Source organism: Marmota monax, unplaced genomic scaffold (genome assembly GCF_021218885.2).
Source record: "Marmota monax isolate L192 unplaced genomic scaffold, Marmota_monax_Labrador192_F-V1.1 WCK01_AAM20220418_F8-fsc00045, whole genome shotgun sequence".
NCBI lineage: Eukaryota > Metazoa > Chordata > Mammalia > Rodentia > Sciuridae > Marmota > Marmota monax.
In genome coordinates this window covers 11309008-11325896 of record NW_026692132.1, presented here as the reverse complement: position 1 = coordinate 11325896, position 16889 = coordinate 11309008, and positions in this window count along the sequence as shown.

The following is a 16889-nucleotide window of genomic DNA, read 5'->3' as shown; positions in this document are numbered from 1 at the left end:
TTCCAAAACATGCATAATACCTGAAGTAAGTCTTTTAAATAGCTTTTTGCCAAACGAATTCAGAAAGCAAAAACATCATCAAAGACCCACAGATGCTATCAGAGCATTACAAGAAAAGTCTTGAAAGGTGTTCATGGATAGGAAGCCAAGAGAACCTTTAATCCAAATAAATCACAAGCCAAAAGTTTCATTTTAAATGGGAGAGAATAAAATCAGCCTCTTCCAACTCATTGCTTTCCAGTTTATTTCCATGGCAAACCAGATAGAAATTATAAGATTTAATTGATGATGTTAGTTTTTTTTTTTAATATTTGAGTCAGTTTTATAAGTCAGATACAAACAAAAGCTACACCACTTCCTCTCTCTTTCACATCCCAGCCATGGATGGTTTTGCTGTGCTTCACTCCAGCTGTGATGTGCTTCTTCTCTTCCCTGCCAGAGACCTAAAAGCAATGCTTCTGTCCAATTGTAGATAAAACCATCTAAAACTGTGAACAAAAATAAACCTTTTCTTTTCATAAGCTGATTATCTCAGTTTGTTATAGTAATGGAAAGCTGACTAACACAGAGTTTAAAATCATCACCAAACATTATCAAAGAAAGAACAAAGTGCAAGAAGTTCAGGAATGTACTTCTTTAAATGCTGAATAGTTTTCACAGTAGTCCTTTCTGGCGAGATTTTTATAGGACTAAACAAACCCTTGACGGACTTGAGGGCATTCAAGACGTCATCTTAACTTTGGAAACTCACAAGTTAACTCATATGCAACTAACTTTCCAGGTATTAAGTCTCCATCTATTCACCCACCACCATCAGACTGCAGTAATAGATTGTTCACAAGACCACAGGGAATGACAAATTGAAAAAACAGAAACTGGTTGGGCATGGTGGCACACACCTGTAATCCCAGCAACTCAGGAGGCTGAGGGGAGAGGATCTCAAATTCAAGACCAGCCCCACAAATTTAGCAACACTAACAGAGATTTAGAGAGCCCCTGGGTTCAATCCCAAGTACCACAAAAATAAAGAGGAAAAGAAAGGACTGAAATTAAGAAGCCAAAGTGAACTCCATATTAAATGATGTAGAAACAGATATTGAAATCAGTGTAAGGAAGCAAGACTAATGCAAAAACCAGAGCGACAAGGAATAACCAAGCCATTAATTGCAAGGAGTCATCCAAGTTGGATCTTATTCTTTTGTTTTGTTCATATAAACTGGGTGTGGTGTGGAACATTGGACTGACCAGGCAACTTTGAAAGTTCAGAGTTAAATAGATACAATTCTTTCCAAGACAGACGGTATAATCAGTACTTTCCTGGTTAACCTAGTGGGAAGTTGTAACAAGTTCCAGGCTATTCTTGAAGTCACTGCATACTCACATGACTTCTCTTTCAACATCCAGCTCTCTTCCAAAGACATTAAGTACTCAAATTGAGGACAGTGTCAGAAAGAGTCTAATGCTTTTTCCACTCTGTATCCAGATCTTTATCTCACATTAACAAAGCCAGATATGAATATGGGATACAGGGCATAGTTTTAGGTAGGCAGGTGAAGCAAGCGAGTGGTGTAAGATGAGGGCAATAACCATGAGAGAGAGAGAGAGTAATTACAATGGTAATATCACGGGATTAGTGAATTATGCAACCATGAAAATCCCAATATCTAATTGTTGCTGTCTTTATTGTTGTTGGAATTGTTGTTTTATTGGAAGGCACAACGTATTTGTTGGGGGAAAAATGAATAGCATCCCCTTCATTGCCCAGTAATAATAGCTCTGTGCTTTGTTTATACTCTCCCCCAACCCAGTCCCCCAGTACTAGGCTTCTACCCAGGGCCTCATACATGCTAAGCAGCCTTTTCTAGTTTCTTTTTTTTTTTTTTGAGACTGGGTCTCTCTAAGCTGTGAAGGCTGGCCTCAAACTTTCCATCCTCCTGCCTCAGCGTCCTGAGACTCTGGGATTATAGGCATGTACCACCATACCAGGCTCATGCTTTGTACTATTAATAATACCTTTATGAAATAGTATTTTTTAGAGAATTAATTGAAAAATCCAAGGAAAATTTTAAACAATGCTTAAAACAGTATATGCTTGAAAATATTAGCTACTATTATCACCATCATCATCATCATCCTGGCACCCATCAATCCTCTTGAGCTGCCTCTCTTCCAGGTCAGCTCCAGGTCAGCTACTGGGGTAGTTGTATAGAGAAATCATGATATATGAAATAGGAATGTTTTAGCCCAGATCCATGAAAAGACAAAGCTAGTCTGGAGCATACATAAACATCATCTTAAAAACTGGTTTAGCCAAATAACCTAATCAATAAATGAGTTAAGGAACTGAACAGACACTTCACAGAAGATATACAATCGATCAACAAATACAGGAAAAGTGTTCAATGTCTCTCGAAATTAGAGAAATGCAAATCAAAACCACTCTAAGATTTCATTTCATGCCAGTCAGAATGGCAAATACCAAGAATACAAGCAATAATAAGTGTTGGTGAGAATGTGGGGGAAAGGTACACTCATACATTGCTGTTGGGACTTCAAATTTGTGCAACCATTCTGGAAAAAGTTATGGATATTCCTTAGAAAACTTGGAATGGAACCACCATTTGACCCAGCTACCCCACTTCTGTGTCTATACCCAAAGGACCTAAAATCAGCATATTACAATGATACAGCCATGTCAGTATCTCTCAATAAGGTCCCCAAACTTTAAGTCAACAATTTGATTACTTTTAATATATGTACACTGCTACATAATCAACACCACAAACATGATGTAAAATATTTTCAGTACCCCAAAAGGTTTCTTCCTGCCCCATGGCAGTCGTCTCTCTCCCATCACAACCTCTGATTTGCTGTCACTAGAATTTTTACTTTTCTAGAATATCATATCCACTGAATCGTGTACTACATAATTTTCAGGCCTGGTACAAACTATGAAACCCATTGTTCAAAAAGTATTGAAAACTTTTTTTTTTTTTAGAGAGAGAGAGAGAATTTTTTTTAATATTTATTTTTTAGTTCTCCGCAGACACAACATCTTTGTTTGTATGTGGTGCTGAGGATCGAACCCGGGCCGCACGCATGCCAGGCGAGCGCGCTACCGCTTGAGCCACATCCCCAGCCCACAATGTGGAGCTGTTATAAATAAAATTCCTAATGAACATTCCAATACAAATCTTTGTATAATGTCTTTTGAGAAGACTTTCTAGTTTTGATTAAGTCCAATTTATCAACTTTTTTCTTTTATGGTTCACACTTTTTGTGTCTTTTCTAAGAAATGTTTACTAACCCAAAGTAACAAAGATTTCGTCTCATATTGTCTTTCAAAAATTTACAATTTTAGCTTTTCCTTTTAAGCCTATGGTCCATTTTGTGTTAGTTTGGTATATAATACAAAGTATGATTCAAACTTATTTACTCATTTACATATGGATATTTAATTGCTCCATTTGTTGAACAGGCCATTCTTTCTCCATTGAGTTGCCTATCACATTTAGGTCTATGATTCATTAAAGAACTTTAAGCAGAGGAGTGACAAGATCCTTTAACGAGATCATGCAGCTGCTACGAAGAGAGCCGGACTATAATGAAGCAAAAGCAGAAAAGATATCAATTAGAAGACTATTTATAGTTCAGGTGAAATGATTGAAGCTTAAACTAGTGTTAAGCAGAAGCATGATGAAATCTCATCCTAGTTTTAATTGGCATTTCTCTAATGACTAATTATGTTTAGTATTTTTATGTGCTTTGTTTGCCATCCATTTATCATCTCCAGTGAAGTGTCTATTCAAACCATTCGTCCCCACCTTTTTTTTTTTTACATTTAGATCTAATGTCCAATGGAGAATTTTAAGCAATAGGAATGACAAGATCTCATTGTGGTTTTGTGGTTTTAATTGGCATTTCTCAAATGTCTAATGATGTTGATCTCTTTAAAGTGCTCATTTTCCATCCATTTTACATCTCTGGTGAAGTGTCTGTTCAAATCAGGTGTCTTTAAAACACACACACACATACATTTACTTCTATGATCCATTTGGAGAGTTTTAAGCAGAGGAATGACAAGGTCATTCAATAAGATTATATAGCCGCTCTGAGGAAAATGGATTATAATGAGGCAAAAGTAGAATAAGATTAATTAGGAGATTATTTATACTCCAAGTGAGAAATAATAATGGAGACTTGTACTGGAGTGGGATTGCGAGAGAAAAGAAAATGGCAGGTTTGGATTAGGTTCTAGAAGTACAGTAGATAGAAGCTGCAGGGAGATTAGAAGAGAAAACAGTAACTAGAGTTCAAACTATATTTGAGCTCAAACCATAAAGAAGATGGAGGGCTAAAATGGAAAAGATGGGAAAGTAGTGGAAGCAGTAAGACTACGAGGTAGCTAGATTTGTCCATGTTAAAATGGTTGCTGTCTAGACACCCAGGCAAAACGTTAGGGAGGCATTGGAAGATAAAAGTCTTGGGTTTGAGACAAGGTCAAAGCCAGAGATTTTAAAAATTGGTCTAAGGATGTTATTTATATTTTTCTACTAATTTATGGCTCTATAATTTATATGTATGTCTTTAAACCACCTGGAAATTGTTATACAAGGTATGGTAAAATTTGATTTTTCCCATCTGGGTAGCCATTTGCTTCTGTGCAGTTCTGGTCATGTTATTACCTTAATTAAACACTAGCATTCTCTCCCTACCTTCTTGCCCCTCGGCTCCAGAATAATGTGCAGATATTCTGTCTTGGCATTCAAAGCACTCAATGGCTTGTTCCATTTTCTTCTCTGTCCTATTTCATTGACTATGGTTTTCTTCCTGATTTTTAAACTGTATTCTGATAAACCGTAGTGGATTTACAAAAGCCCTCTCAGAGCCATCTTGACATGAGATACAGGAGCATACAAAGACTGTAGCACTCACCCCCATTTCAATCTCTAGAAATTCTCATTTCATCTGATTTACATTTGGATGCTTCCAAACAAAAATTTTACTGAAGAGTTTCAATTGTTTTTATTTGTTTATTTTTGAATCACACTTCTCTAGACCAATTGCTCCTTTTATACAAATTTCATAATGTCTGCTTCTCATGGATTGGATTCCTCAGGAAACAGACTTGGAAACAGAGATCCGTACACAAGACATTTATCAAGGCACACTCCCCATAAGAAATGAAGAAATAGGATTAAGTAGAGAAAAATGTTGGAATCTGAAGCAGTTTCAACAGGGATTCCAGTCAATCCTAAATGTCCCAAATTGAGATGAGGGCATCGTTGTCCAGTCATTGTATTCTGGCTGTCATGGGACTGTTCCTGGAGATGGACTCAGCCATAAGCCATCCACAGACTATAATTCTGCCTCAGTTCTGACAGGCGTTACTGGTGGCACACTATAACACCTACACCACTTCTTTGTAGTTGCTCAGGCTCTTATATTGTTAAAAAAAAAAAAAATTCTCACCACCTCCCAATCCTACCTATCCTTTAAGCCGAGCTCAAATGATATAGTCTCCATTTATTTATTTATTTTTGTGCCAGGGATTACATTCAGGGGCACTCAACCACTGAGCCACATCCCCAGCTTTATTTTGTATTTTATTTAGAGACAGGGTCTCACTGAGTTTCTTAGCGCCTCGCTGTTGCTGAGGCTGACTTTGAACTCGAGATCCTCCTGCCTAGCCTCCCAAACTGCTGGGATTACAGGCATGTAACACGGAGCCCAGCTATGGTCTCCATTTAACATTCCAATTCTTGTCATTGTAAAAATAGTTTTCTCCTCTAAGTTTCAAGCAGTTTGTCTCTATTTCTCCTGTGACACTATGGTATTTATCTTTTTCCACCTTCTACTACAGCTAGTTTTCACATCAATGATTCACACACTAAACTAGAACCTGAAGTTATATAGCGAACAAAACAGATATGATCCTCTCCATGCTTTAAACAAATAATAGAAAGTTAAAGGTTTCTAATGGTAAAAGAGCATAAAAGAGTGCAATTTCATTCAAACAAGGTGTTCAGGGAATAGTTCTCTAACAAAGTGATAAATTCAGACCAAAAGATTAAGTAGGGAGTAGCTGAGTAAAGGGAAACTGTGAGGATAAAGAGGTCTATTCAAGTAAGGGAGAACAGGAAATATTGAAGTTGACATTTATTCAACAAGTATACATACTGATTCCTTCTTGTATGTCAGACATCATCTTAAGTGCTAGAATCCATCACTAAAAAAATACAGAAGAAGAGTCCTTTCTCCATGGAGCTTTAATTCTAAGAAATTAAAAAATTCAATAGAATGAGAGAGTACAAAAAGGAGAGTGGTGCAAGATGGGGTTGAAGAGGTAGAGGCCTAATTACTAATTAGCTGGTAAGGATTCGAGGATTTTCATACCATAGGACATGATCAGATTGTATTTCTGTTGTTGCTTATTTGTTGGTTGGTTTTGAATTTTTGTGTACGTATAAGTGTGGTGCCAAGATTGAACCCAGGGTCTTGAGCATGCTAAGCACACATTCCACCACTGAACTACACCCCTAACCCCCAGATTATGTTTTTAAACATTCATTCTGTCTATAGTGTACATTTCCTGTCTATTTTGTAAATTTTTAGAAGTCTGCTTTGTAACTAATTTACTTTCCAATACATAAGTCCCCTTTGCAAATAATGTGTACCCAATAAATAATGATACGGGTAACATTTGAAGGCTTTTGTGTTCTATGTATCAATTCATGAATCCTCAAAACTCATCTCAATTGGCTGGCTGAATGAGAGGAGTTATGGTTTTTTGGAGCATAGGAACCTGGACACACCTAAGAGAGATAGACATTTATGTGTACAGTAGAGAAAGGGAGGGAACTGTGGATAAGAAAAAATTAAAATACAAATGACACAAGTAGAACTTCATATGCTTTGCATTTTATTCAAACCAAATTATTTTAAAACATTTCACAGTGAGCTGCATGAAACATGGACATGGACATGAAAACTGTGTAATCCTATAAGTCAAAAAAGATATAAACATTTGCACATTTCTAGGACCATCATTCTGTCCTCCAAGTGTATGTCTACAGAACATGAAGAGTTGGTTAGTAAAATCATTGCACTTTCTGAGGAGCTGTTTGTTACAAATCATAACAATCTCTTTAAAAATCAGCAAAAGCCCATCATTCCTCTCTGGAAAAAAAAATCTCAAGAATTTGTTATCTGGGATCTTCAAAGACATCTGTCTGATGGAGAGAGCTGCCCCCACCCTCCTCCCTGCAGCTCTCTGATGTTGCAACACCCAAAGGAAAAAGACTCACCTATGGCCTGAATGTGGCTGTGCCTCCTCAACTGAGAAGCTAGATAAATATTACACCCAGAAGAGGCACCAGGGGACAGTCATGGCCACACACACCTGTAATCCCAGCCACTTGGAAGGTAATGGCAAGTTTGAAACCAGCCTGAGAAACTTAGCAAGACTCTGTCTCAAAATAAAATTTAAAAGGGGCTGGGCATGTTAGAAACTATGCAACTTCTAGAAGAAAATGTAGGGTCAGCCCTCCAATATATAGGAACAGGCAATGACTTTCTCAATAGGACCCCAAAAGCTCAGGAAATAATGACTAGAGTTAATAAATGGGATGGCATCAAATTTAAAAACTTCTGTACAGCAAAGGAAACAAGAATGTGAAGAGAGAACCCACAGAATTTATCCTAAAGAATTAAAAGTCAGCATACTATCATGATAGAAGCATACTCATGTTAAGTGCAGCACAATTCCTAACAGTCAAACTATGGAACCAGACTAGGTGTCCATCAACAGAAGAATGGATAAAGAAAATATGTTATATATACACATGGATTTTTATTCAGGCATAAAGAAAAATGAAATTATGTCATTTATGGGAAAATGGATGGAACTTGAGATCCTTATGTTAAGTAAAATATGCCACACTCAGAAAATCAAGGGGCATATGTTTTCTCTCATATGTTGAAGCTAGAGTGGAAAAGGAAGGTGGGGCGGGGGGCAGGGATCTCATAAAAAGCAAATGCAAATCAGTAGAGGAAAGGGACTGAGAGGTAGAAGAAGGAGAGTGAGGGGGGAAGTGCCAGGGAGTGATATTGGCCAAATTATATTGTTATATTTTTTGCATATATAAACATGTAACAACAAATGCCATCATTACATAAAACTATAATGCATCAATAAAAAAAATGTGGAAAGAGCAAAAAAGGAGGAGTTAGGCATGTAACTCAAGTGGAAGTGCTTGCCTAGCATGCATGAGGTTCAATCTTAGTTCCACAAAAAAATAAAAGGCACTAAGAAACATTCCCCAGCTGATCATTACAAGTATGGTCATGGTTCCAAATGAGAAAGAAAATATGGCTTCTTAGAAGATGAGGAAATGCAGACAAAGATGTGAGAACACAGCTGTGTGGCAAAGTGCTAGTCGCTGTTAACTTGACGGGTCTTTAACCAAATTCAATTTTAATACACAACAGTATGAAACAGCTCAACCATCCTTGATGTAGTTTGGATAAATATCCCTCCAAGGTTCATTTGTTAAAGTCTGGGTCTCAGGGTGGCACTAATGGGAGATGGTAGAACCTTTAGGAGGCCAGGCCTAGGGGGAAGTCCATAGGTCATTGGAGAACTGTCCTTTCAAAGGGTATTATGGGATGCCAGTCTTTTTCTCTTCCTGATTCTTCTCTTTGCCTTCTGGCTGATGAGATGAGTGGTTTTGCTCCCCGACATGCTCCCATTATAATGTGTTTCCTCATCAGAGGCCCACAGCAGTGGGGCTACTTGAATGGAACCTCCAAAACCTAAGCCAAAATAAACCTTTTCTCTATTAGTTAATTATCTCAGTTCTTTCTTTATAGTAAGGAAGAGCTGACTAATACAGTTCTTTTCTTCAAGCACTCCCAATCAATTAATTCTTGGATTAAGTACAGATTTACCCATAATGAAAAACATAAAAATAATATTCAAGAGCTATCTTCTCCCCCATTAGAGGCTTAGTTCTGCATACTAATTTCCCTAACACTAGGGCCTCTGCTTTGTTTCCTTAGCATTTCCCTCTATCTTAGGTGATAGTTCCTTGCTGTGCCTTAGCCACAAACCCCACCCCACCCCTACTCTGAAGTGTTTGGAGGCATGGCAGATTGAGTTGAGTAGGAAATTGGGGTACCTTGCTTTATAACATTCCATAAACTTTGTTTAAACAAATGTAAACCAAAAACAGAATTCTGCAATAAAAAGTATTCTTAGAGAAACTAAACAAAGACTAACATGAATTGTACTCAGCCATTAGGTAGGCAAAGAAACCGCTTTTCCTGACAGCCCTAAAAAGCTTTAAATTAACGTCAAAGACAAGATTCCTGTCACAGAACAGAGAGACAGGTTCCAGCCCCTACTTGTTTACATCTTCCTGGGGCCATAACTCCACCCACACCCATTCCCCCTTGCCTCACTCCCATACTATTTGTCTTCCAGAAACAAAACTGGTTAGGTTTAACCCTTTCCTTTATCAACAGACATATTCCACCATGAACCAGAGGCTGCTGCTATACTAAACAGAATCAAAGTTCATAAGCAAAGACTAATGATGCTCATTTAGCAGCACATACCAGGCACTGTAATAAGCACATACGTATGTTTCCACTATTAATTTTTACAACAATCCAGATGAGGAAACAGAATCAAAGAAGGTAACTGATAAGTTACCTTCACACAATTAGTAAATGGTACAGTAAAAGGCAGATCTGGCTGACCATAAGATCTACACTTTCACTATAGTTAAAGCCTACAAAGTAAATTCATACATAATAAATTACCTATAAATTTAATTTATTAAAATTAATTTATAAATTTATTTGCTAATAGATTACCTATAGGTTATATTTATAAAATGTTTTCTATTTAAAAATAACCTCCTGGGCTGCGGATGTGGCTCAAGCAGTAGCGCGCTCGCCTGGCATGCGAGAGGCCAGGGTTTGATCCTCAGTACCACATACAAACAAAGATGTTGTGTCCACTGAAAACTAAAAAATAAATATTAAAAATTCTCTCTCTCTCTCTCTCTCTCTCTCAAAAATAAATAAATAAATACATTAAAAAAATAAAAAATAAAAATAACCCCTAAGAGTTCAATTTGTTTTATTTTTTTTTCAATTTGTTTTAAATTAAATATATCCAGGGAGCAAGCGTGCTATGGCTAACTTCAATGCTTACAACAAAAATATAACTGTCAAATTCATCAAATCATTTCTATTTTTCACACATATAGTGTAATATAGGTCAGCAATATTGGAATTTTGATTCATTTACTAAAGAAATTTTTAGAATCCCCTTCCAGGTGTTAGCCACAAAGAATGGTAAGCGAATGTTCAGTCTTTGACCTTTTATATTCCTGGCTAGTAAGGGAGAGACATTAAATATAGAAGCAACAAATATTTAAATAATTGGGTTTTGTTGTTGTTGTTGTTTTTGGTGTGTGTGTGTGTGTGTGTGTGTGTGTGTTGGTTTTGATACTGGGGATTAAACCCAGGGACATTGTACCACTGAACTACCTCCCCAGACCTTTTTATTACTAGGGTGCTAAAGCTGGCTTCAAACTTGTGATCCTCCTGCCTCAACCTATGTAGTTACAGGGATTACAGGCATGTGCCACCATGCCCAGCTTGCAATTTGTTATAAGCACTATAAAGTACAATACATGTTATGAGAGAAAAAATAGAAAAGCTAATGCTGATTGCTAGTCAGAAAAGACCTCCAGAGAGTAAGTTGTAACCTGAAACTTGAAGGATGCACACATAGACACTAGACGAACAGTGGAGAGGAAGGAAGGTATCTTGGGCAGAGAAAATACCCTTTGCCAGGGCCCTGAGCAAGAAGGACTCATTCTTTGCAGACTAGTGATCCTTGAGAAGCAAACCTGGGAAGGAGACAGGAAATGAAGTTGGGAAGGATAACAGTACAGGCCATAAGCATTTTGTCTTTCATGTGTAATGGAAACCAATTGAGTAATTTACAATAGTCTAATTTTATAGTCAAATTTATCATATTATAAAAGAGTCTGGGTCTTGTGTTCACAATAGATGATGAAAGAACAAGAACACAACAAAGAGACCAGATTCACTTACAGTCAGCCAAGCAAAAAGATGTCGTTGGCTTGGACTGTCATAGCAACATGGAACCGAGAGAGACTTGAACAGATTGTATTTACTTTTAGGAGATTATAAAATATAATGATGGCTTTGGTTTTTATATAGTTTAGGTGTCTTCCAAAGTTTCACATGTTGGAAGCTGGGTATCAGTGCAGCAATAGGAGATAGTACAGAATCTTCAAGAGGTGAGTTCTAGTGGTAGGTTCTTGGATCATTGTGGGTGCTTCCCTTGTCTCCTAGGGTGAGTTCTAGTGAGATTAAGTTGTTACAAAAGTCTGAATCTGACTCCCAAATGTCTCTCTGGCTACCTGTTTGAGAAATGATCTCCTGCAAGCACTCTGCATCAGTCATGGAGCCTTTGCCAGAGTCTGCACCAGGTGTTTGGACTTTCAGTCTCCAAAACTGTGAGCTAAATCAATCTCTTTTTCTTCATAAGTAGCCTGCCAGTAGTGAAGAAGAGCTAACTAATGCAGTGATGGGTTTAATATGGAAACGGAGAGAGAGGAAAAATGTGACAAGGTATAGTCAAAGAAAAGCTCCAGCTTTCTAAATTGAGCATCTAGGTAGATGGAGAGGTAGAACAGCTTGAAATAAGAGTAAAAGGGGCTGATATGTTTAGTGGATGTATATTGTCAAGTGCTTCTCATTTAAAGAGTCTTGATAAACTCTTAATTCTGATTTATGAGGTCAGTGGGGTATGTTCCAACCTGATTTCCATCTTAGTTACTTGAAAATCTGAGGCAGAAGGAGAGGATAGCTTGAGTCCAGAAGTTCAAGACCAGCCTGAACAATAAAACAAAACCATGTCTTTAAAAAAAAAAAATCATGATTCATAAGGACTAAGACTAGAGATTCTTCAGTTTTACAAGTTCCCAAATAATGTCATTGTTGCTGTTCCTCATTCTTCAGTTTTACAAGTTCCCAAATAATGTCAATGTTGCTGTTCCTCATTCTGAAGTTTTACACGTTCCCAAATGATGTCAATGTTGCTGGCCTAAAAATGACCACATTTTTAGTAGCAAGTTTCTACTATAGCAACCCTACACGGTGTGACAAAACTTTTTGCCAAATAAGAATAATGTTTTAAATGTTTTAATTTAATTATGATTTCATAAAAGAATGCTATTTTAATTAGAGAGAGAGAGAGAGAGAGAGAGAGAGAGAGAGAGAGCGCACAGGGCTGGGTACAGCTCAGTGGTAGAGAACCTGCCTAGGATGTGTCAGTCCCTGGTTCAATCACTACCACTGCAAAAAAGAAAAGAAAAAAAAATTATGCCACTAAATATCCCACAAGCCATAAAAAGTTTTTTAAAAAGTAGAAAATGCTTAGGAATACTTTTATGCTAATGAGATTAAAACTAGGTGAGGTGTCCAATTTCTTTAAAAAATATAGTGTATCAAATATGATACAAGAACAAAACTTCCCTGTGTTAATCAATTTTCCATTACAATAACAAAACATCTGAGATCATCAACTTATAAAGAGAAAACGTTTATTTTAGATCCCAGTTTGGAGCTTCCTATCCATAATTGGTTGGCCCCATTGCTTTGGACCTGTGGTGAGGCAGCACATCATGGTGGGGATGCATGGGAAATCAAAATCACTAAAAAGAGGAGGAAAGGACCATGGTCTCATTATTCCCATAATGACATAACCCCAAAGACCTAATGTCCTCCCATTAGGCCATTACCTCCCAAGAGGGCCATTCTTGAAAACAATCACTTACCACATGGACTTTTGGGAAACATTCAAAATTCAAACCCTCTATCTATGAGGGGAAACTGACTCTATTTTAAATTGTCCCATAAAGAAAGCTCCAGCTACACTGGAACTTTCTTTCAAACATTTAGGAAATACATTGTTATGGTTTAGACATAAGGTGTCCCTCAAAAGCTTATGTGTGAGAAAAATGCAAGATTTTTCACAGGTATAGTGATTAGATTTTGAGAGGTATAACCTAACCAGTGGATTAACAACTGATATGGATTAATTGGGCAGTCATTATAAGGCAGGTAAGATGTGGCTGGAGGAGGTAGGTCTCTGGAGACTTGTCTTTGATGTTTGTATTTTGTCCCTGGTGAGTGGAAATCTCTCTCTGCTTCCTGTCCGCTGGGTTCTGAGCTGCTTTCATGCCCTTTCTGTCGTGATGTTCTACTTCACCTTGGGCCCAGAGCAATGGAGTTGGTAATCTATGGACTGAGATCTCAGAAACTGAGCTAAAAGAAACTCTTCCTCTTCCACATTGTTCTTGTCAGGTCTTTTGGTCACAGAGACAAAAAAAGGTGACCAAAACATACATATTATTAATATCATACAGAATCTAGCAATAGAAAAACATAAAAACTTTCCAACTCATTTAGAAGGCCAACAAAATAGTAATATCAAAATCTAACAAGGATATAATAGCAAGAAAAATCACAAACCAAACTCTCATGAACATAGTTGCAAACTTTTTTTTTCCCACCATACTGGTGATTGAACTCAGGGCCTTGTATATTCCAGGCAGGTGCTCTACCATTGAGTTAAATCCTCAGCCTTTTTTCTTATTTTATTTTGAGACATGGTTTTCCTAAGTTGTCCAGGAGGGCCTCAAACTTACCATTCTCCTGCCCCAGACTCCCAAGTAGCTTGGATTACAGGTATATGCCACCATACCCAACAGATTTGAACATCTTAAATTTGATAATACTATGCTTTATAAGAAGGAGAGTATAGGGTCTGGATTGTAGCTCAGTGGTAGAGCACTTGCTTGCACATCTGAGTCACTGGGTTCAATCCTTAGCATCCATACATACACATCCATACATACACACATAAATAAATAAATGTATTGTGTCCATCTACAACTAAATTTTTTAAAAAAGGAGACTATATCATATCAAAGTGGAGCATATCCCACAATTGTAAAATTGGTTTAATAGTCAAAAAACCAATCAAAGTAATTTCCCACCTCAAGAGAATAATGAAGAAAAATCATATAACCAATTTGGTAGATGCAGAAATAAACTTCAATGCCTATTCATAATTTCTTAAATCTCAAAAAAAATGAAGGCAATTTTCTCAATATTGGTATCAATTAAAATACCTACAGTTTATGCCCTATTTGATGGCTAAAATATGCACACACACATAGAAAGACAATTGTTGTTGTTGTTGTTGTTATGAAGTTATAAATAAGGCAAGAAAGTCCCCTACTACCACTTCTATTTAACACCCTGGAAGTCATAGCCTGTACTCAAAAACAAAGGAGGTGGGGGTAGAGGAGGCACAAATATTGAAAAGAAAGAAGTAAAACGTGTTCTTTTGATCAGATACCATAATTATGTATATAGAAATTCTAAAAGTATCTATCAATAACCCATAAGAAATAAGATGACTTAGTAAGCTCTATAGATAAAGATCAGCATATAAAATAAATTTTATAAATTTCTAAATTTTATATATAAATATGTACATATATAAATATGTATATATATATATATTAGAATGAAGAAGTAGAAAATAAAAAGTGTAAAAGTATCATTTACAATAGCACCCCCAAAACTCAACAAATACATAGGAATATATCTTTACCTTGTTACTATTAACATTCTAAACCAGATTTATTTTCTTTTCTATTTTGAAATAAGTCCTTGTTATGTTGCCCAGGCTGCCTCAAACTGCTGAGGGTCACCCTCCAAAATAGCTGGGACTATAGACATAACCCAAGATGTGGGCCAAATCTTGTCATGGAAGCCTGTCCCATGCATTGTAGAATGTTTATTTAACAGGATCTCTGGTCTCTACCCCCTAGATGCCCATAGCACTTCCCCACACCATTTTGGAGAGTTAAACATATTGCCAGACATTGCTTCACGTCCTCTAGGAAAGCAAACTCAAACATGGTTGAGAACCATTGATCTAATGGAAGTTGTTGTAATGGTTTGCATATGGTTTGTCCCCCAGTGATTCATGTGCTGAAAGCTAGATCCACAGTGTGGTGGTGCTGAAGTGGTAGGACCTTTAAGACACAGTGTCTAGTGAAAAGTAATTATATAATAGGGGCTCCACCTACATGAATGAATTGATGCTGGGAGAGTAGCTTGGGTCTCATATGAGTTAATTATTTCTCACAAGAGTGGGCTTTATAAAACAAGTTCACCCCGCATGGTCTTCTGCATTTGGTCACTTCCCATTCTGCTTCTCCACTATGTTATGATGCAGTCAAAGGAGGTAGCCATCTGATGTCATATAGGACTCCGGTGTCATATGGTTTGAATCTTCCAGCACCAGAATCATGAGCCAAATAGGCCTCTTTACTTATAACATACCCAGTTTCAGCTATTTTGTTAAAGTAACACAAAATAAAATCAGAAAGATGCCGAGACTCTTCTACTGAATACTCCTAAGTTATGGTTGAGAGAAATTAAAGAGCTGAATGAAGATATATCTTATTTATAATAGATTGGAAGATTCAATATTGTTACAATGTTGAGTACTCCCCAAAATTTACTTATATAATATGTCAATGCAATTCCTATCAAAATTCTGTCCAATTTCTTTCATGGAAAATGATAAAATCTGTTTAAGACTTATATGAAAATGCAAAGGTAATAACATATGGTTGTGAGTGTGCTATGTCATTAACATACACTAAACATGTTTCTGTCTCTCCACAATATCAGAATTTATTGAATAACAATAAAGTCACAGGCTATCCTCTTTTTATCAGTGGTAGTCCACTGAATACTTGTTGGTCACTTGGTAGTCATAAGCAAAGCAATCATGGCAATCATATTCCAATCTTTTTTTTAAAAAAAAATATTTATTTAGTTGTAAATTAACACAAAGTATCTTTATTTGTTTTTATGTAGTGCTGAAGATTGAACCCAGTGCCTCATACACGTGAGGCAAGCACTTACCACTGAGCTACAGCCTCAGCCCCTCCAATCTTAATTTCTAATATCTGTAACACTCAAATCACACATCCACAAATCACACTTTATACACAATTATATATAGGTTTCAGAAAGACTAAGAAAGGGTTAAGGTGGCCAGGTCACAGGAGTTCAGGAGATTGAACTAAGAGCAAAGGCAGAGAGCAGATATGAATGCAAAGAATCACTGTAGGTGGTCAGATAAGATTATGAACCAGTAAAACAACTTTTTCAGGGCACAGAGATGTCAAAGCACAAGAACTCATTCTAGACCAAGATCCAAACAGATGGCAGTTTCACAGTCAGCTTGAAATGTCAGCTTGGATTGGGATTTGAATGGTCATCATGAGCAGAAGAAACTGCACTCTGCTAAAACCCAAGGACAGAGATTTGAAGGTTCATTGCTATGGTGATTTTCCTGGGCAAGGCTCATGACAAGTGACCAGGTGACAGGGTCAAGGTACTGCCATGTCCATCTCAGGGTGCCCCTCCTTTTATGGGTCTCAAGTGAGAGGGTTCCATCATTTGATGGTCTGGTATGTTCAATAAGCTTGTGGGCCTGGTTTTTACAATTTGACTTTGATACACCCACTCATCCATGTCCTTCTGATTAATTTGATAAATTCACAGAAGGGCATTCTTATTAGCACAGTTCATTTATCAGTTTGTGCCTGCTCTCCACAATATGCAATTTTTAAAATTTTTTTTTAGTTGTTGATTAACCTTTATTTTATTTATTTATATGTGGTGCTGAGAATCAAACCCAGTGCCTCACACGTGCTAGGCAAGTGTTCTACCACTGAGCTACAATCCCA